The sequence below is a fragment of the Pongo pygmaeus genome, chromosome 6, assembly GCF_028885625.2.
Source record: "Pongo pygmaeus isolate AG05252 chromosome 6, NHGRI_mPonPyg2-v2.0_pri, whole genome shotgun sequence".
NCBI classification, from domain to species: Eukaryota; Metazoa; Chordata; class Mammalia; order Primates; family Hominidae; genus Pongo; species Pongo pygmaeus.
The window spans coordinates 53,884,266-53,907,230 of NC_072379.2; the positions used below are offsets into that span (position 1 = coordinate 53,884,266).

Sequence of the window (22,965 nt, forward strand, 5' to 3'; positions counted from 1 at the left end):
AAACAGTGGGCAGTGAGTGTGGCTGATGAGTCATCCTGGGGCAGACAGAACAGTGCCCCTGCGGAGTGTCTCATTATTGACTGACAGCTGCCCAGTCACTGCTGCCTACTTGGACTTTTGTTTATTGTATCCCATGCAATACTTTTACTGGAACTTTACTTTTAAATTATCCCTTCAGTTTATGTTGAGGATCTTGTCAGAAACAGCTGTGTGAAATTCCTTACTTTATTTTATGCATTGTTATCATATGAGTGTATTATCTGTGACCCAGCAAATAAATAACTAGTAAAAAAATACTTTTTTATGTGTAAAATGTTACGACTATGGAATTGTGTAAAATCTTTATGTAAATTTTTAAAGATTAGTAAAATGAATACTTACATACCCATGACACAGATTAAAAAAATAAATAAATAATCAGAGCTTTCATACCCTTAAAATTCCTTCTTAATGCATTCTCTTTCCTTCCCTCAACCCTCAGAGGAAATGGCATCCTAACTTTTGGACCAGTGTTTTCCTTGTTTTTCTGTATGATTATGCCACTCGTGTATATATTAAATATGGTGTGTTTAGTTTTGAAAAACTGAGTATCAGGCACAAACCTAGCTGCTTAAGGAGAGGACACTATTGCCCTTGTTAGATGAAAGTTCCCAGAAGAAGAGAATTTCTGAGTCATGGTCTTTAGGTTCCCTGAGGGAACTTTCTGAGGCTGTCAGGAGGCAGCTGAGCTAGGGGAGGGAGCTGAGCTGCCAGGTATTGGAGTGGCTGGTTAAAGTGACAAGCCAAAAGTGAGAGTTAAGCCTTTAATCATTTACTGTAACGGTATAAGTGAGATGTGAGGATCAGGATGTCTCACCCCCGTCAAAAGGGATCAAAAGGCTCCTGCAGTTTATGGTTCTTGAGGTGGTGGGGCAAAGGAGAAGGGCTAGGAGCCAAAGAGTGCAGAGTCTGAGTCAGAGTGGGGAGCAGCCTCTTCAGGGAGCCCCTCTCCGCCAGCAGAGAATGGGACCAGGAAATAAAGGTGCCTGGGCTAGGAAGGCAAACATAAGAAGAGCTTTATCACCCAGAAGTGGCTGAGTCATTGACTGCAACTCCCCTGAGAGACTACAGTACACTGGCTCTGCACCAAGCCTGGTGTGTGAAGGGCTTCTTTTCCCTGTGAGACCTGCCAGGCAAAGCCTTGCATCTGGCCAGGCCTGAGAAATCCCATATAGGTTTTCAACCAGGAGCCTGACTCCTCAGGACATCAGTAGACAAGGTCATGAGCTAGTCCTGGGATAAATGTCGGACTCAGTCGGTAGGGACATCTGGCAGAGATGTAGTGGCCAGGTACTGAATATCCAGCAGAAATATCATGAGGGGAAGAGCTGTTCCCTCTTTCTAAATTCACCACTGTTTTTACCCTGGCTCTCGGGAGCATATCAAAGCAGAACAACTTCTGTGAGTGACATAAGTGTCTTTAACTGATGCCAGCAGTAAAGTATGTGGAGCCAAGATAAAATACAGACAAGAATCTGGTCCAGGCTCATCCAGGCTCACACAAATAAAATGTGGAGATTTGGGGCATGAGTCAGTACTTGGTTCTGGACTGGCCACCTTCCATGGTTTGTGTACATCTGTCCTCTTGGCATCCCATTGGGATTTCCTTGACTGCTGTCCCCTGTTGGATCTCCTGTGCCCTTTTCCTGTTTGTTCCTCTTTCTTGGTTTATTTTCTCACTTTGGTAGACCTCATCTAGTAAGTAGGTCTTGAGAGTAGATAGCTGGGAGGTAAACATTTATGAAACTTTGCATATTTGAAAATGTCTTTATTGGCTTTCATATTTGGTTCACTGTTTGGCGAGTATTGAACTCTAGACTTGAAAACATTGTTGGTTGCTTCAGATGGTGCTATTCAGATGTTCCTAAGTTATTCGGATTTCTAAACCTTTGTATGTGACCTTTGCTTCCCCTTCCTCTCTCTGGAAGACTGTAGAATATCTTCTTTGTCTCTATGGTTCTGAAATTTCAGAGCAATACCATCTCAGTGTAGATCTGCTTTCCTGTGTTCTCTTAGACACTTGATGGGTTGTTTCAATCTTGTAGCTCATGCCTTTGATTTCTGAGAATTTTCTTGAATTATTTCTATATTTATTTCATTCCCTTTGTTTTCTGATTCAGAACTTTTATTGTTTGGATGTTCATAGTTCCCAGTCCTCTAATTTCATTTTATTTTCTTTCTTTTTTTCCCCATTTTTAAGCTCTTTGGCTTTGTTCTACATTCTAGAACATTTTATCAGCCTTATTTTTTCCAACTGTTCTACTGAGTTTTTATTTTTCATTATCATGCTTTTAATTTCCAAAAAGTTTTGTTTGTTCTATAAACATTCCTTTTTTAAAAATAGTATTTTATTTTTGTTTCATGGGTTCAATACGTTTTCTCTCTAAGGGTATTAATGATGTTTTTACCCTCCCAGAATAATCTTGGCATCTTCTAGCTTGTGTTTTTTGTTTGTTTGTTTGTTTTTTTTTTGAGCTGGAGTCTCGCTCTGTTACCAGGCTGGAGTGCAATCGCATGATCTCGGCTCACTGCAACCTTCACCTCCTGGGTTCAAGCAATTTTCTCTTGCCTTAGCCTCCCAAGTAGCTGGGACTACAGGCACGCGCCACCATGCGCAGCCAATTTTTGTATTTTTTTGTTGAGATGGGGTTTCACCATGTTGGCCAGGATTGTCTCAATCTCTTGACCTGGTGATCCGCTCACCTCAGCCTCCCAAAGTGCTGGGATTACAGGTGTGAGCCACGTGCTTTTTAGTTTCCCAGCCTCAGCTGCTTCTGCCTGTGGCCAGAGTCCAGGAGACATATCTGATTCTTCACCTCAGTGCAGAAGTGACACCCAGTGCCAGTGACTCCTCCTCCCCCTCACCCCCGGTCAGATGCAGACACTTATGCGTGAGGGCTGAGCACACACTCACTAAGGCAGGGTCAGTGTTCTCTTTTCCTTACTTCATCCCCTCTCTGGCGATGAGGTTGCTTTTTGAAGAGAACTTAAATGATCTTTTTCATGAACTTCTCTACATTTAATGGGGGCTGCCCAGAGTCCCTGTGGCCGCTCTGATCTGTTTCTGATCTTCTCCCCTACTTTTGAATATTTGCCCTTATCTCTACCCAGTTCTCCATTGTTTCTGAGCTTTTGTGAGAAAAGCCTGGATGTCGTTTTGTAGACATAAGTAGTCAGCAGAAAATCCCTTTTCTTCCACATAAGGAACGGGCTCGTCAGAGGACAGTACCTTCATCTTCCGATTTTCTGTTCTCTGTTATCTTCTTTGGTCATTGGAGGTTCAGAGTGGTTTCTTTGATACCTGAGAGATTTTTTTTAAAGCTGCTTTATTTCTAGATATGTTCCAGAAGCCCTGAGGGCCTGGATGATTAGTCTGTATGTCAAAGCGCTTTTTAATTTTGCTTGATGTCCCACTTTACATCTGGAGTGAATAGTCATCATTAATACAGTTAATCTTCCTACCTTCTCTTCCCGTGATCCAACCAAGTTGCCTGTGAAGTATTCTTAGGCTCTGTAGCAGAATGGAATAGCGTTTTGTATTAATTTTCCACTCTTCCACTGCCCTCCACCTGTTTTAAGGAAAAGAAAAGTTGAATTTCTTAAATTTTATGCCAGTTTTGCTTCCATTGTTTTACATGATATTTTCTTATTCTTTATTTTCAAAAAATCAAGCATTTACTGCTTATACAGGCTGGATTTTTGGCTAAAAACACGTCTTAAATAGGCTGTGAATTCTACCATCTCAAACTTTTCCAGCTACATTTTTTTTTTAATGTACTGTTAACTTGGTCTGCTAACACATCTTTAATCAAACCCATTTGGTCTAACAGTTGTGTATGAATATTTAAAAGATAAGTATTTTTATTTAGTATGCATAAATTGATTAAAGTTATTGGTTGGCAATATTGGCATCTTTTCTCCAAAACCTTCCCCTTTTTATGCCTTCACTCTCTCAGCAAATGACACTTCTGTCTACTGTAATGCCCAGTCTGACCTCTAAGAGATAGCCATGACTTTCCTCTTTCCTCTGTAATCCAAGGAGTCACAAAATCCTGTTATTACTATCCTGCTTCAGAATATCTCTGGCGTCCTTCCACTTCTCTGCCAGCCCATCCCCCTGGGATGACTCTGCATCAGCTCATGTGGCTCTGCTCCCCACCAGTCTTGCTCCCAGGCTGCTCTGCACACTGTTGTCAGTGTGGTCTTATCATCTGAGGAACTGTGATGAGGACAGTGCAGCTGGAGAGCAGAGTGTGGGTAGGAGGAAGAATAGTGAAAGGAGTCCCCGAGGTGTATGCAGGGGCCAGATCCTGCAAAGCATTTCGGATATGTTTTGGTGTTTGGATTTGACCTTGTGGGCAGGGATGCCATTGAAGGGCTGTGTGGATGGAGTGGGATTGGGTCCATTCATTGTTAAAGACAGCATACTCTGCAGTGTAGAGGGAGCAGGCTTTGGGTGGGGGGTGTCGGAGGCTGTAGCAGCCCAGGGGAAGAGGATGGGAGCCTGAGCTGGTATGACGATGGTGGGATGGAGGGAAGTGGACAGACTCTGGGTTACTAGGAGGGAGGCTCCAGGGGGAGCATTTGTTCAGAGGAGAGTGATATTTCCAGGCAGGAGAAGGAGGAAGCATCTGGGAGGAGGCTGCAGTTGTTGGATAGGTAGTTGTTCACCATGGAATGAAGGGCCTGGAGCACACAGTGGAGAGGTCTGCATAGGAGTTGAGGAGTGTGGTGGTTGGGTCAGAGCAGAGGCTCACCTGAACACATGGTCCTGCCTGGTATTGGGGCCAGTACCAAGAGCAACAATGACATGAGGTGTGGTATGTTTGGCTGCAAGCTTTCAAAAAAGGAATGCCAGCAGTCTTTTGATTGAATAGTTCTGTTTTCAGATACCCTTTCACTCTCTTTCATGGACAAGGCTTGGTGCTAGGCACCATGGGTGAATCGAGGAGTTCACAATCTAATAAGTAAATAACTTCTGTTAGAACTGGCAGATAGAGAGTTAAATTAATGGTGTTAATCACTTGCTTGAAACAGACTGGAAAGGACCAAGCTGAGAACTTTTCTCACCCTTCCCAATTCTTATCCTCATTCCTCATCTTTCTTTCCCCATCTCTTTACTTAGTAACCAGTGAATCCCCCCCACCCCCCACCGCCACCGTGAGTATAGGGGAAGGTTCTCAGCTCTGCACCAGGCCTGCTTGGCATTTCTTCATTGGGCTAGGAAGGTGCTCAAGCCTTCAATCTCCAATTTAAGATTGGGAATTATCTTAATTTGGTTATTTCCAAATTTTTCTCCATTTTCTCTTTCTTAAGCATTTATACAACAATAAGAAAACTTAACTCGTAAGAGTTATTTAATATAGTTTTGAATGAACTCTGATTACTTTTTTCTCTTCAAAAGTTTAACTTTGGATGGTTCATCATTTTTGTAAATAGAGATAAAAATCTCAATGATTGATGAAACCTATCAAAACTTGGTAATTGATTTAAATCTATACAACTGTAGTAGGTAGGAAAGAAGAGAATTATAGAATTCTTAAATTTTAGAACTGGAAAGTATTTTTAGGTCCTTTTTAGCTTTATTTTTTATTATCCTCTCATTTTATGTCTAAGAAAAATCAAGGTTTAGGTGAATGAGATGTATGAGTAAATGTGGTAAATGTTTAGCAAGCTTAGAATGTTTTAAAATTTGCACAATAGGAGCTTTCATATTTTCTGACAGTTGGTGGTAATATTGCAGAAGAGTTTTTTTTTTTTTTTTTTAACCACTAGGGAATGCTAAAATATCAACTGATCAACTATAATGGGAAAAATTTTTTTAAAAATTTTAGGTATTCTGATTACTGCATCTTTTCTGTTTAGCAAAATAATGGGACTTACTTAGTAGCCTCTATGCATTGGGAGAGGGTGGACATCGAGAACACTAGTTTAGATTTGTTTCAAGTCATACCATTTCACAGTGATTCTAACTCAGAACATTCCTTGTAGATAAACAAATTTTATTCTCCTCCTCTAGCTTTGCAGTTCTCAAAAGTATACTAGAAAAAATCTTCCTCTTTTGTTAGTTAAGCCAAGCTGAGCCCATATTCATGGAAGATGTTGGACCATAACCTGTATTTTAGTAATTTGGTGAAAAAGGAATGTTGTTACAGTGGCTCTGCCCTCAGGAAATTGTCCAACCTCAGAGCCTCCCAGGTTGTATGGCAACTGAGTGAGGGTATGCGACTTCTTAGGCAAACCTCATCCTGAGATTTGGTCAGGGAATTGGATTTGTGAGTCTTTTGTTCTTTCTCTACCTTTACTCTGCCATTTAGAAAATTAAAGTTATTAAATTTCCATTTGTATTCCTCGTTGTTCCAGAGAATTTTTAAAAGGAAATTTTACATTAAATTCCCCAAGTATCATTTTTTAAAAAACTCATCTTTCTTGTGTTTTAGGTTGTTTTAGCTTCTAATCAGAGAACGAAGTGCCTTTGCAACTAGATGTCCCAGTGACATAAGAAAATGATGTGTAATCTCTGTATAGTCACAATATTGAGCTTGTTGATTATCTCCTTCAGATCCCTAATATGTTTCCTTTAGCTTACTTGACCTGTCAGATTATGAAAGAATTAAAATTGTCCACTGTGATCAGATTTTATCATGTTCTCTTTGTATTTCTAGAAGTTTTAACTTGGTACTTGACTCTTAACATTGGTTGTCCAAAAAAAATTTATTATTTTTTGAGACAGTTTCACTCTGTCACCCAGGCTGGAGTGCCATGGCGCAATCTCAGCTTATTGTAGCCTCTGCCTTCCTGGTTCAAACGATTCTTGACTCTCAGCCTCCTGAGTAGCTGGGACTACAGTCATGCGCCACCACACGGCTAATTTTTTTCTTTTGTAGAGACAGTGTTTCATCATGTTGGGCAGGCTGGTCTCGAACTCCTGGCCTCAGGTGATCCACCCGACTTGGCCTCCCAAAGTGCTGAGATTACAGGCACGAGCCACTGTGGCTGGCCCCCAAAATTTTTATTTAAAGGAATACAATTAGAATTGAGTAAATGGAAAGAGATATACTGTGCAACTGAATGGCCATCATATAAATGACAGCCTTTCCCAACCCAAATTATATACAAATTTAATGTCATTCTGATCAGAAGCCTGACAATTTTTTCTTGGGTTGGGGAGCAGGGTTGGGACTCTGGTTCAGATGTTATATGTAAGAATAAGTTGGTAAGAATTACCTAAAAAATCTTAAAAATAAGAGTAGTTGGGGGTGGGGAGCTTTTTAAAATCATGTGTTAAAATTACCATAATGCTACAGTAATAAAAATAGTGTGATACAAAGAAATACAGAATTAAGTCAGTTGAATAAAATAGAACAGAGTCTAGCATTGTAAGGAATTAATATAAGATAAAGGCTGAATTTCATTTCACTGGTAAAAGGGATGTTTATGTGATAAATGATTTTAATATAATTGGGTATTTCAAAGAGAACAAAATTAGGGTGAAAGAGCTAAGTGGAAAATGCAGTTAATAATATTAGAAGAAATTTTAGGAGACTATAGTTTTGAGGTGTGGAAGACTGACAGAGACAAGACAGGAAGTGCAGAAGAAATAAAGGAAAATATCAGCATATTTAAATACATAAAAGTTTAAAAATTCTTTCTGACAGAATACACCACAAATTATATCAAAATACTTTGTCACACATATGTGTTAACTTAAAATAATCAAAAGGATCAGAATCTAAATAGTGTTTATTCAAGCACAAAGTGTGAGGGTAGACCACTCAGGAACACCAACTCCAAAGGAATGAAGTCAGCCTTTGGAAGGGGAAATTTAGGTTTCATTTATATAGGCAGAGACACAGACATTTTTAGCAGGAATACAACATTATTCATACGGATTGGCACATAGTCACAGCAGTTTGATTGGTTATAGGTGGTATTTCTTTTGGGGAAGGGTACATTTAAGTTTTTTTTTTTTTTAAACAGAGGGTATAATAATGATGGGTTTTCTATAGTCTGATCTAAGCAGAGTAAAACAACACAGGGAACGTTAATCTTTAACAGGGGTTATTAACTACGAAGGCAGGGTCACATCTGTAGTTTCAGCTACTCTGGAGGCTGAGGCAGGAGGATTGCTGGATCCCATGAGTTCGAGGCTGCAGTGAGCCATGATTGTGCCACTCTACCCTAGCTTGGGTGACAGAGTGAGACCCAGTCTCTGGAAAAAAAAAAAAAAGGCAGGAAGTTTTTGTGCCTGATATTGTTTAATTCTCTAGTCATTGTACTGAACAAGAAAAATAAGAAAACAAGTTAATCTATAATCTGAGAACAGAAGTTGCAACCATATGTGACTCAGATCACAGTCACATCTCTCTCAAGGCTTAAAGGGGTTGTTTTTTTGGACAGCTTTTAAATGTTATTTTCACATTTGACAGTCAAAGGTTTGATAACCTTAATTTTTAAGTAGGGAAATAGTCTAATAGAAAAATAGACAAGAATATGAATAAGCAGTTCATGGAAGAGAAAATACATGTTGTCAAAACAAAACACTAAAATGATCCTGCATACAAGTAGGCAGTGAGAAAAGGGTTTTCACCTGTCTAGGGACAAAATTTGAAAAACACATGAGGTGCTGCACGAGGGGTGGAGAAACAACCTCCTGCATACTCTGTGACAAGGGTGTGGACTGCTGCAGTGCTTCTGGACACAGCTCACATCCTTTGACTCATGTGTCTCACAGTTAGGTCCCTCCTGCCGAAACAAACGCGCCAGCGTTTACATGTACGAGGATGTTTACTTTAACCATTTTTTATTATAGCAAGAAATTGAAAAATATTTATATGCCCAGTAATATGGAATGGGCTAAATAAATATATTTGTACTATACAGTATTTGCCATCTATAAAAAGAATCCCTTTAAGTTTACATATATTGATTAGGAATAATCTTTATGCTAGAATAATTAGGAACAAATTTCAGAGAGATGTTAATATGATCACATAGAAAATATATGTTTGTGTGGTTAGAGAGAGAGATTTGGAAGAATAGACACATACTAAAATATTCTTAGGTGAATAGGATTGGGAGAGGGTAGCAAGAGAAAATCACATTTTTTCCCTATAAACTATATTTTTTGTCTTGTTAGAGTAAGTTCAAAACACTAAAATATATTTATTTGTTTTTTAAACCACTAACTCTGTCTTAACCTTTCTAATGTCTAATCACTTGTGATGAAGCCTGGGCCTAGCCTGTGTGCTTCTCTTTTGAAGAAGATGTGGTACACCTTTCAGGAGAGAACCCTGGCGTCCACTTCCTGGCCTGTACTGCTTTCTGAGCTCCTCTATCTGATGCTCTCGTTTCAGTGATCCATCACTTCAGACACTTTCTGGCCAATGTCCTCAGTTTCTTTGCCCCTTTATATTTCATTTGTGCTTTCTAGGCTGATAATCGGTAGGCAAAAATCATACAATCTTATGATTAGTGACCCTATAGATTTGTGTTCTGCAGCCTCAGTTGTTCCCCTAAGATATCCCAGCAGCACTGTGTTTTCCCCAGTTACCGCTCTCCTGAAATGTGAGTGGTGTTTCAGACATTTCTGTCTTTCCTCAAGCGTTTAATGCTGCCATCGTTTCTCTCTAGCAGCAAGTGGCTGTGTCTTCTGCTCTGTGGGGAACATGGAAACTCCACAAAGTACTTGCCACTAATGTGCAGTCTTCCTCCTCTTTTGCCAAGGCAAACAGGCCACCTGTGCTGGGGTCCCAGCCCTACCTGTCTTCTTCTGGATACTCCTTATGTGGATTATCCCTGCTGGCCATTGCATCTGTTCCTCTTTTCCATACATCACAAGAGTAAATACAAGGCCTTTGATGCCTATACCATCTGGTTCTTTGTTTCCTCTCTGACCTTTCTGTGGTATACTTATAGATAGAGAAATAGAAGGAAGGTAGATAGAGAAAAAGAAGGAAGGATATTTGGGTAGAATAATAAGAAAGCAGCATGAGCTAAAATGAGTAAGAAGACCTCAAGAGTAAAGACGCAGAATGTGATGAAATAAACCTAAACATAGCCTTATGTCCCCTACCCAGACCTGGGGACAGTAGGGAACATATTTCACTCTTATCTGAGCAAATGAAGGTTAATTGTTAGAACTACTAGATTGCACCATTGTAATTTCTTATCTAGAGTTATAAGCCTGATTGTCATACTTTGATATTTGTGTTCTATTCCAGTTTTTGAAAACAAATGAAACATAAAACTTTATAAACTGGTATTCCTCAAGTGTATTCTGCAGAAAAGTAGCTTGGGGATGGGATTTGGGAAATGTGAAATTAAATATTTAATGTGTGGAAGTGCCTTGTGAATTTCTAGGAGCAGGTAGGCAGTGTGGGGTTTTCCATCCTCATGACCATGGATCCCTTTCCTTGCACGTCTTTCTCACCCTTTTTCCTAATGTATGTCATCTGTCCCAAGGAAAGCAGTTTGAGAAATGTTGAAGGACATAAATAAATATGAGGTACTAAAGAAAATAAAAAGTAAAAACCAGGTTGCATGATGTACAGCAGTGTGACTAGTAAGAATTTTTTATTCCCTTTCAGTTTATGTGCTTTTCTGAATCTATACATATTGAAGATAGCAAATGATTTTTTAAAAATGAAAAAAGATTATTTTGACTAATGATACTTTGGAGGAAATAAACTATTTTATAAATAAGCATAGGAGAGTTCTAGTGTGACTAAAATCTTTTATAATACCAGAGGTTATGATGTTATGCATTTTAACGTTTTTCTCAGGATTGACCTGGATTTTTGTTATTTATGTTTTCTTCTTTTCCAGTGGCAGCCGATTAGGAGGCCTGGTTACAGTGTTGTGCTTCTTTTTCAATCATGGAGAGGTAGGTAATCAAAAACTATTCTCAGAATTACTCCTGGAAATGCAGTTTTCTTCTTTAAATTTAATCTATAATGGCATACTTTAAATGTTTGGTCTTATTATTTTGATTCAAAATTTAAACACTAGCATTCATTTAAGTTAACTTTTCATGGCCATTATACTTCTTATGTGATATAAGGCTTAGTAATTTGATGAAATAGTGGGTCTGTATCAACTGTATCAATTCTTTTTTTTTTTTTTGAGGCGGTGTCTCTTTTTGTTACCCAGTCTGGAGTGCAGTGGTAGATCATAGCTCACTGCAGCCTCAAACTCCTGGGGTCAGGTGATCCTCCTGCCTCAGAATCAGCTTCCAGAGTAGCTGGGACTACAGGCATTCATCACCACACTCAGCTAATTTTTTAAATGTTTTATAGACATGGAATCTTTCTATGTTGCCCAGGCTGGTCTCGAATTCCTGGCCTCAAGCAATCCTCCTGCCCTGGTCTCCCAAAGTGTTGGGATTACAGGTGTAAGCCACCTTGCCTGCCCTCAAGTATCAATTGTTTGTATAATTTTAAAACTGTGAAAGCTCATATTTTAGTTATAATAGAAGTAGGCAGTAATTGATATAGCTTTCTCTTGTAAGGATAACTTTTTGTTGCAGGAGCTGCACAATGTATTCTTATTTTAATGTATTAACATTTGATATTCTTTTAAGTACTTTTTGCAAAATATTTGAGTGTTCAAGGGCTTTCTAAAGAGAACAGTATTGTAAAAAATGTAGACTCTGGATCCAGGTTACCTGGGTTCAAATCCTGACTGCTATTTAGTGGCTCTGTGATCTGAGCAAGTCATTTAATCTCTCTTTGCCTTAGTTTCCTCTTTGTAAATGGGCATAATGATGTTACCCACCTCATAGGATTATTGCAGAGACTAAGTGAATTCATATGTGTAAATGCCTAGAACAGTGTTTGGCACATGGTAGCTGCTATGTAATTGTTAGCTTGTATTATTACTGTTATTGACTAATTAACTTGGTTTAAATTCTAATATAAATTCAGAGTTTCAATGTTTCTAGATTAATCATAGTTGTAAATGAATTTCTAATACACCTTGTCTAGATTTCTTTCATGATAAATTTTGTATGAGGGAGAAAAGAATAAAGGTCAGCTTGCTTTGTGTGAAGTGACTTTGTCCTTCCATGCATTTTATACACTCAGTGCCTGCTGTATTTGAGTATGCACGTGTTTTAACATGTGCCATAACAGTAATCATCTCCAAACATAATGCAGAGTCAATGCTGGACTTCTTTTTAGTCAACGAGTTACTAATGGATACTTAGCTAATATGTTCTTAGTATTTAGAATCACAGAAATGTAAAGCTAGAGTATTTGACAACTGGTTGCAACATGACATCAGTTAATTGGTATAGTATGTGTTTCAAAAAAAAAAAAAAGATTTGGCTTTTCCTGACTATGGATCCTGCACATTGTGATAGTGTGGACCATGAAGCACTTTGAACCACAGATTCTGTTAGAACGACCTAAGAAATGGGGAAATAACCATTTAATAATGGAAGAAGGAAGCATTGTGTGTTAACAATAAGGTGTCAGGGGAAAGAGGTTATTCAAAATTTTGGAACCTAGACTACCAGGAAGACCACTATTTGTAAAGCACAAAGGTCTGTCTTGCTACCCTCAGTGTATACTGTGGTTTTTAATTCTTGGTCTTAAGTTTTCTTATAATTTTGATACTCACGTGGCATGAACATCATTCCTTACAAAGTTTTCTTAAATTTTAACGATGGAATTCAGACTATTCAGTTGGCTTTTCAGGCTGATGAATTGTCTTTTTGATACTTTTCAGCTACTTGGTGTAGCTGAAAAGCATGCTTAGACATTACTTTTTTAGGAAAAGGTAAACCAAATATCATTAGAATTAGAATTTCAGTTTTGCTGAAATAGTCAAGTAGATAATTTTACTTACATGTAAAATTACATGTGAAAATACAGGTAATGGCATTAAAATTGAGAGCATAAACTGCAATTTTGGGTAAAATATTGGTGAGAACTCAACATATTTTGGTTTTAGTTAATGAGATTTTCAGACCCTATTTTTTTCAGATTTTTAAGTGTATACTTTTTCTGTGGACAGAAATATTCACTCTGGTAGTACATATTTATGTATTTAGTGAGCTTTTGTAGAGCATTGCTCACTGGAAATGCTAGTGGGTTACTAATTGTACCTTACTTTCTTAGGAGAGTTACTTTGATCACATGAGTGATTGGTTTATGTTGCAAAGAATAGTTCTGAATTGTTACTTGCATTTAAGTTCTATTTCCATTATTTAGTTTGCTCTGCACTAGATGCTAAGATAGCATAGGTTTACTTTTTTAAAATTTTCTTTTTCCTCATATGGTTTTACAAGGGGAAAATTTTGCCTGAACAAAATAGTTATAAAATGTGTAGCATGAATAGCTTAATCGATTATTAAATAAATTATTTAAAACACTTTTAAAACCTTCAAATCTGAAACTTGTGAAATGCAATAAAAGGGTTTATAATAATGATCAGTAATATTGAGGTTATACATTCTATAATAAAAACTATGCAGATGTTTTCATTGATCAAGCTTCTTTAGTAAATTTCATTCTGTCACAACTGAGAATTTTTGCAAAGACGAAAGCTAGCAATTTTGTTTTGCCTTTAAAATGTTTTCTTTTACAAGATGCACACAACATGTGTTGATGGTGCAGGGTTTTGGCATGCTGATAGAAAAGCATATGAATGTGTATTAAAAAAAACCTGAATACAGTATTTTTCTCCAATTTTTTGATTGTTAGAAATTCTTTTTTTGTGAAATAAGATTGTTTAGCTTTTTCATGATAAGATTAAAAAAAAAAACTATTACCAAGCATGATTGATTCTGTTTTATGTAAAACATAATCGCATATATAAAGATGTGCACATATGAAGAGGAAATTCCTTACTTGGTATTTTTTAGAAATAAATACTTTTTAAAAAAGTAATTCAAAGTAAATGAAAGGATTGCCTTGGGATTCATATCTAATTAACCCATTTTTATGACCCACAACATATTTCTGACCCATATTTCTTAACTATTTTTGCATTGAACTGAGATTAAACAATAAACATACATGTTCCTAATTACTTATTGACATAGTTATGCCATTTATATAAGATTTGGAAAGAATTCTTAGAACACTTTGAAAACAATCTCATTCTTCTAATATTCTTATGTGGTAGGTACGTAGTAAATATCCCAATATCATAAAAATGGAAGCACTAAAACATTAAGTAATTGGCTCAAGGTTACCCAGCAGGGAGATGATTTTATTTATTTGTATTTTTAAAAAATTATTTATTTTAACTTACAAATAATAATTGTAGATATTAATGGGCTACAATGTGATGTTTTGATTTATGTATACATTGTAGAAGGAGTCAATCAAGCAAATTAACATATCTGTTCCTTCACCAACTTAGCATTTTTTGTGGTGAGAATGCTAAAAATCTATTCTTTTAGCAATTTTGAAATATGCAGTACATTATTATTAACTGTAGTCACCAAGCGGAGCAATAGATGATTAAAACTTATTCCTCCTGCCCAACTGAAACTTTATATCCTTGGATCATCTCCCCATTACCCATCTCTCCCCTGAGCCTCTGGTAACTACCTTTCTGTTTCTGTTTCTATGAGAATGACTCTTGGATTCCACATGTAATTGAGATCATACAGTATTTGCCTTCCTGTGCTTCGCTTATTTCACTTAGCGTAGTATCTTTCAGTTCCATTCATAGTGTATCAAATGACATAATTTCCTTCTTTTTTTAAGGCTGTGTCATATTCCGTTGTGTATGTATAGCACATTTTCCTTATTAATCTCTTTATGGACACTTAGGGTTGCTTCCGTATCTTGGCTATTGTGAATAATGCTGAAATGAACATGGGAGTGCAGATATCTCTGATGTACTGATTTCAGTTCCTTTGTGTATATACTCTGAAGTGGGATTGCCAGTTCTATTTATAGTGTTTTTGTGGAAACTTACATGGCTTTCTAGAATGACTGTATGAATTTACATTCCCACCAACAGTGTGCAAGAGTTCCCTTTTCTCCAACACTTATCATTTGTCTATTTTGGTAATAGCCATTATAACATGTGTACATTGATATCTCATTGTGGTTTTAATTTGAATTTCCCCTATGATTTGAGAAGCTGAGCATTTTTTTTCATATATCTGTTGGCCATTTGTATCTTTCCTTTTGAGAAATGACTTCAGATTCTTTGCCCATTTTAAAAATTGAGTTGTTTTGTTGCTATTGAGTTATTTGAGTACCTTATATATTTTGAATATTGGCCCCTTATCAGAGGTATGGTTTGCAGATATTTTCTCCCAATCCTCGGGTTGACTCTACACTCTGTTAATTATTTCCTTTGTTGTGCAGAAGCATTTTAGTTTGATGCAATCCTATGTGGCTATTTTTGCTTTCCTTGCCTGTGCTTTTGCAGTCTTATCCAAGAAATCATTGCCCAGATCAATATTGTGGATCTTTTTGCAGAGAGAGGATTACAAGTTTCCTGATTCTCCCATTAATCTCTCCAAACACGAAACTCTTAGGTAAGGGAGTAGCATTTCAAAGAAGACATCACTGTAATTTATCTTTTACAAATGAAAGGTGCAGAGACCTTTTCTTACCAATTTGTGGACCTCTTCATTTTTCTTTCATTCTTTCTTCCTTTCTTTCCAGTGTTGGTAAGGTTTTGGCCTGCTGTACACCAGGTACTTTTTGATGCTTGAGATGTATAAGTAAAACAAAGACTCCTATCCTTGTGGACAATCATGTGAATGTGGGATTATCTTCTGCCTTAAAGCAGGAGAATAACTGGCTTATTTGGGCAGTAGCAAGGAGGAGCAGAGAGTGATAGCAGATAAGGTCAGACAGTTAATAATTGGAGGTAGGATAGAGTGGGAGCAGATTTCTGTAGGTCATTATAGGGTCTATTTGGAGTGGATGGAATGCCACTAGAGGATGATGACTAGTAGAGTGACATGATTTAAATTATGTTTTACATGAATTTGGGAAACAGTGTAAGTACAAGATGTATCGTTTTATGAAGGCTATTCACTGGTATGTCTATGGATTTGTGAAATTATATTAAACTTACAGTAACTTCAAAAGTTCAATAAAAATAGAGTGTGTTAATCTTAGCAGCATATCTGCTGATGTAAATTTGAAAAGCAGTCTACAATAGAAAAGTAGCCTACAACATCTTTTATGACCTTGCCCAGCTGGATTTCTGATTTTGTCTCACATCACACTTCAGGCTTTTTTTTATTGTTTTGCTTCAGCCCTATTGGCCCTTCTTTCTCCAGTTCCTGGAAAGGACTATTCCTTTTCCTTCCTCAGGGCCTTTGCACATGCTGTTTCCTATGCTTTGTATATGCCTCTGTGCCCCTCATCTTGACCTGTGCCTAATTAACTCCTAGTCATCCTTCACAACTGGGCATTTCAGTTTGCATCTCAATGGTGTTCTTAATTTCTTCCTGCAGATCTGGATTTCCATCTGACATAATTTCTCTTTAGTTTTAAGAATTTTATTTAGCATTGTGATAAAGATCTCCCAATAAGTCCCTTAGTTTTTGTCTGTCTAAAAATGTTATTTTGCCTTCATTTTTGAAGTATATGTTTGCTGCATAAGAATTATAGGTTGATAGCTTTACCTTTCAGCACTTTAAAGATGCCATTCCATTATCTTCTGGCTTCTACTGTTTTATAAGAAGTCAGCTATAATTTTTGTTGTTGTTCCTCTGAATGTAATGTGTCTTTTCTCTGTTGTTTGAGGATTTTCATTATATATTTGTTTTTTATTGGTTGATGGTGGTGAACCTAGACGTGCTTTGTTCATTGAACGCTTTTGTTTTGTGGGTTAGTTTTTATTTTTAATCAGTTTTGGAAAATTTCTAGCCAAGATCTTCTTTTTAAATACTTTATTTTCCCCATTCTTTCTCTCTTCTTCTTTGGGGATTCTAATTACATGTATGTTCAACTTTTTAAAAATACTATCACAGATTTTTGACACTTTTTTTTCCCCCATTTTTTTTCTCTCTATTCCTCCCTTTGGGTATTTTCTCTTGCCATGTCTAGGAGTTGACGGATGCTTTATTCTGATGCATGCAGTCTGCTATTATCACTGTCTGGTAAATTCCCTGCCTCCCTCTCTGCCTTCCTCCCTTCTTGCCTTCCTTTCTTCCCTCCTTCCCTCCTTCCCTCTCTCTTTCCCTTTCTTCCTTCGTTCCTTCTTAGAATTTCCATTTTTTTCCTAGAGCCTACATTTTTCTGTTGAAATTTCCTATCTCTTCATTCATCTCACTAATATTTTTCTATACATTTTAAAATCTAATTATAGTTATTTTAAAGTCTGTCTTCTAATGCCAACACCTACATTATCTGGGAATTTAACTCCATTGACTGTTTTTTTCTCTGTATTGTGGATCATGTTTTCCTGCTACTTTGCATGTCTCGTAGCTTTTTATTTTATGCAAGACAATTTCTGTTAAAGAATGATAAAGGTTGAACTAGATAATCATTTTTGCCTCAGTTTCCCTAGAAAGGGAACATCTTCTTTTATGTCAAGCACCTAGGAAGAGAGACTGAGAATTTGGATCCCACATGAAGCCCTGCCAAGCAGGGCAGTAGTATAGCTTTAATTTGTTTTAGTTTACTTCCAGTTTCAAATGAACTACAGTGATCTCTTTTTTCTTTGTCTGAGTCTCCAGCTTTCCAGATGCTCAACTTGGGATGATTCCTTTGATTTTACCACTCTTTAAACTGGGAAGGGGTTAGTTTTCAGCTTTTTAGTTAATTTTAATCCATCTCCAGATTCAGCCGTGGCAAGGCCCTGGATCCTAAGCGCTGTGTGAGATTGTGATCTTACAGAGTTCTGACTTTCCCCCCCTCCTCTTCATCTGCCAGATTCATGTGTGTGTATGTTTATGTGTGTCCCAGGTTGGGGGAGGGGTGGCTGTCACAAAAAATATTCATTTTTGTGTTTGTAGCTTTTTCAGATTCTTGTTTCTATGGTTAGAAGTTGTTTGGTTCCAGCAAAGACTCTCTGCCTGTGGCAGATCCTTACCTAAATTATGCAGTTGTTCCCAGGTGTGACAGTAGAGCCAACAACTGTTTTATATCTTCACTTGGGCTATGTCTAGTTCCACTGTAAATCTTGTACTAAAAAGGCAGTACAAGAAAAGTGCATTTTTCGCTACTGTTTTTTCTCCAGCTTTTTATTTTGAACAAATTGAAACTTACAGAAATGCTCTAGATTCACTTTCATTTACCAGTTTTAATATTTTGACACATTTGCTGTCTCTCTTATACAAACACTGACACAGACATTTTTCTAATCCGTTTGAAAATGAGCTACAGATATGATGAGATCTCACCCCTAAATACTTCAGTATATATTGCCTAAAAGCAAGACATTCTCCTACATAATCACAATACTGTTATCATACTTGAGAAATTTCACACTAATAATTATATAATAATATATTAATATAGCCCATATTCTTATTTACATAGTTTAGTCCTATAAATTCTTTGATGCTTTTATTTTGAATCCAGAATCTGATTAAGGGTCATACATTGCATTTAGTTGTCATTTCATTTAGAAAAGTTTATCTCAGTCTCTTTTTTTTTTCACGGCATTAACATTTTTGAGGGGTCTGAACTAATAATTTTGTAGAGGTCTGACATTTTGGACTTGCCTGATCGTTTCTTCATTAATAGATTTGGATTAGACCATTTTATTTTATTTTGAGGTAGGGTCTCACTCTGTTGCCCAGGCTGGAGTGCAGTGGCACAATTTTGGCTCACTGTAGCCTCTCGCTCCCTGGTTCAAGCGATTCTTGTGCCTCAGCCTCCCAAGTAGCTGGGATTACAGGCATGTGCCACCACGCCCAGCTAATTTTTATACCTTCATTAGAGACAGGGTTTTGCCATGTTGGCCAGGCTGGTCTTGAACTCCTGGCCTCAAGTAATCTGCCTGCCTCGGCCTCCCAAAGTGTTGGGATTACAGGCGTGAGTCGTTATGTCCAGCCAGATTGGACATTTTAATGAAGAATATGGCACATACGATGTTGTGTCCTTTTCTTTGCATTACATCTGGAGGCACATAAAACCAATTTGTCCCATAATCGAATTTACTAAGTTAAATCACACGGTTAAGGTGGTGGTGTCATATTTCTCTATTATAAAAATGCCCTTTTTCCTTTTAATAAGTGAAATGTGGGATGATACTTTGAGACACCAATACCCTCTTCATCTATAACATTTACCAACTGATTATGCATCCACTGATGATACTTGCCTGAATTAGTTATTACATTAGCCATTGCAAATGGTAATTTTCTAATTCTGCCATTTCATCTACATTTAATGGTGTTCTGTAAAGACAAATCCCCTGTCCCGCCATTTTCTTTTACTATATATGCATAGGTTTTTTTTATTTATTCAATGTTTTATAATCCATTGCAAATCTTTTTGATGTTCTCATTGTCACACAGTTGGCTGGTAGTAGTCTCCCCACATTTTAATTATATATAATTTTCATACATTAAGATTTGCATATTTTAACTGTTCAGTGGATCTTTACATATGTATACAGTCTTGTATCCAGGAACTAGATCAATGTATAGACTATTTCCAGCCCCCAAGCAGGCTTACCTCTGTTCCTGTCCAATCTGTATCCTTCTCCATCCTTCAAAACAGGTAGCCACTCTTCTATCTCTATCACTATTGATTAGTTTTGCCTATTTGGGGGTTTCATATAGTGGAATCATATTTTCTTATGTCCGATGTCTTTCTCTCAACGTATGTCTGTGATATATATCCACATTGTTTTCCAAAGTGCTTGTACCAGTTTTCACTCCCATTGGCAATGTATGAGAATTCCCAGTTTCTTCTATCAGTACATCCTTGTCAGTGCTTGGCATTGGCAGTCCTCTTAATTATAGTCATTCTGATGAGTGAAATGGTACCTTATTATGGGTTTAGTTTGCATTTTCCTGATGAGTAATGATATTGAGTACCTTTTAATATGGCTTATCTGATTTAGATATTCTCTTTTCTTTAAACCTATCTGAGTCTTCACCCATTAACAAATATTTGGGTTATTTTATTCATATATGGGAACTCTTTGTCAATTCCATGGAGTTGTTTGTAGAATATATGTTCTGCAAGTACCTTCTCACCACTTATGACCTGCCTTTTCATCTTTTTGGATTTTGTGATTTTTATCTTTGTGTACACAGATCTTTTTGAGGTTTTTTGATGAAGTTCTTAATTTTCATGAAGTTCCATTTATCAGTCTCTTATGTTTAACCTTTTTTGTGTCTGATTAAAAAGTCTTTGCCTACTGTAGGTCATAAAGATTTTCTCGTATTTTCTTTTAGAAGCTTGAAGAAAATATAGGGGAAAATCTTGGTGTAGCTTTCACATTTTGGTTTATAATCTGTCTAGAATCTTGTATACAGTATGAAATAAGTTCCAGATTCCTTCCTCCCCTACCCCACCCCAAATAGGATGTCCAATTAACCTAGTACCATTTGTTAAAAAGAAAATTTTTTCCCCGCTGAATTGTAGTGGGCATTGTGTCATAAATAAAGTGACTATATATTTTTGGATTTATTTCTACACTCTCCATTATGTTCTATTTGTCCGTTTATCTTCAAGCCAGTATCACACTGCCTTAAATATTGTAGTTTATAAGTTCGATATCTGATAATGAAGATCTCTAACCTTGTTTTTCGTCAATATTGCCATAGCTGTTCCAGGTCCTTTGTGTTTCCATATAAATTTTAGAATCAGCTTGTCACTACTCCCCCCTCTTTCAACAGATACACAACCTGCTGGTTGTGTATTGGATCTCTAGATTAATTTAGAATGGACATTCCTGAATATACTAAATCTTCCAATCCATAAACATAGATTTATATTTGTCTCCTTTAATTTCTCTTAGCAGTGTTTTATGTTTTGCATGTATTTTATTAATCTCTAGATATTTTATGATTTTGGCACTGTTTTCTGCCCTTTTGATATATTTCATTGTGTTCAGACAAACACAAAAAGGTTCCAGAAACAAATTATTCTGTAATACACACAAAATAGTTTCAGAGTTACTACACTAATGTCATTACCAATAACAGTTCTATCAAGTGTGGTTTGGTATTTCTCTAGTTATTTTTCTCCTAAGAGTGTATTCTGCTAAGGAGGTATAGTCAGAGTATAAAAGTTAAACAATTCAGAAGCAACCTGAATTGTTTTTATTTCTCCATGTTGTATTATCATTTTGATAGTGCAATTTGAATCATTTGTTTCTGTTTATATTTATATTGTCTTTGTATCTTGGCTATTGCTTTCATTTTGTAGTCAGAATTTTGGTTATGTTGATAACCTTGAGCAATGTAGTTTATAACTACATTATAAAGGTGGTAGAGTTGATACTGATAACATCTTGCCAGATATATTTTCTGTTTTAGATGAATAAGCAATGGTCAAGTTCGAGTCATTGCAACAATGGATGGAAACATGGAGGTGTACTCATCGCGTTTTCAACAAAGTTGACTGCTTTCACAGAGGTTTTTTGTAAATTTAGGATAGGATATACTGATATCTTAGATTTTCAGAGACAAAAAGAGCAATGTTTTCTGTCATACAACCAGCTGAAATTCTTTATAAAGATAGTAAAGTTTAAAATAGCATTTACATATCACTGACACATTAAACCCTCTGTGAGCCAAAATTGTATTATAAGTTCAGATTGAAATATGTACCTGGTTAATTGAGCAGCTTATCAGTACAGGCTGTGCATCTGTAATCTGAAAATCTGAAGTTTGAAATACTTGAAAAGTCCAAAACTTTTTGAATGCCAACATGACTCTCAAAGGAAATTCTCATTGGAGCATTTCAGATTTTGGTTTTTTGGATTAGAGATGCTCAGTTAGTAAGTAAAATGCAAATATTCCAAAATTTGAAAAACTCTGAAATCTAAAACACTTCTGGTCCCAGCATTTTGGATGAGAAATACTCAACCTGTGTATGGTGCAAAAATAGACCAAAACTGCAGGAAAGCAACCAGGCTTACCTGTTACCAAGATACAGTGCCCTGAGATGCACAAAGCTTACTCCAAAATAAGGGTCTTCCTAAATAATGGGACTGCCCAAAGTAGCATCAAACAGGAGATATTCAAGCCATGTCTCTTAAACCTAGCATTTTTATGGTTACTATGTGGATAGCAGGATTCTTAACACCTATAACATTCTCTGAAGAGAGGTAGCATAACCTTCATGGTGCCAGCGGTCTTTTAAGGAAGCACTCATAAATATAGTGTTTAAAGCATTATTATAGTTAATATTAAGCAATATGAAGCAACAGTGTAATCAATATAGAAAAGCAGCAGTCAGAGATGGGTAATTTGTTTTAAACCTAAACATTATAGTAACAAGTTAGGATTGATCCAGCAAATAGCAACTCTAGTAAAAACTCTTGGAATAAATCTATGATCTGTTTGATACTAATATTAACCACAATTTATAACTCACTAGTCAGTTGTTCTTCTATTTATTTTGAAGTTATGAAGATAAATCAATTAGATCATGCTGTATTTCCAATATTATAAGTTAATAGTTTGAAAATAGAGATTGGAAAATTAAACTATTTTTGAGATTCCTTAGTTATTAATTCTTGAGTGAATGATTAAAAATTATTACGCAGAAAAGAAAAGCCTCTTGTTAATATCTACACAGGATTATGTTGCAATATAATCAGTGTTATGAAATGTGTGCTAAAAATTATATACTAGATGTTAGCAGTTTGCAACATGAGATTTTTATTGAATTTATTTTCACAATAAATGGATTTCTTGTACTTAGAGACAACATACATTTGTATAACCCTTTTTTGAAGCAGTTCACATGTATATTTCCTTTAATTCTCAAATTTCAAAATAGTATCTTTTAAAAGCATTGGCATTTTAAA

At 36.5% G+C, this 22,965-nt stretch overlaps 1 pseudogene; it reads left to right on the forward strand.

Annotated features, from left to right (window-relative positions):
- LOC129041528 (protein C-mannosyl-transferase DPY19L1-like) overlaps positions 1-22,965 on the forward strand; it is an 84,327-nt pseudogene that overhangs the window by 32,829 nt on the left and 28,533 nt on the right.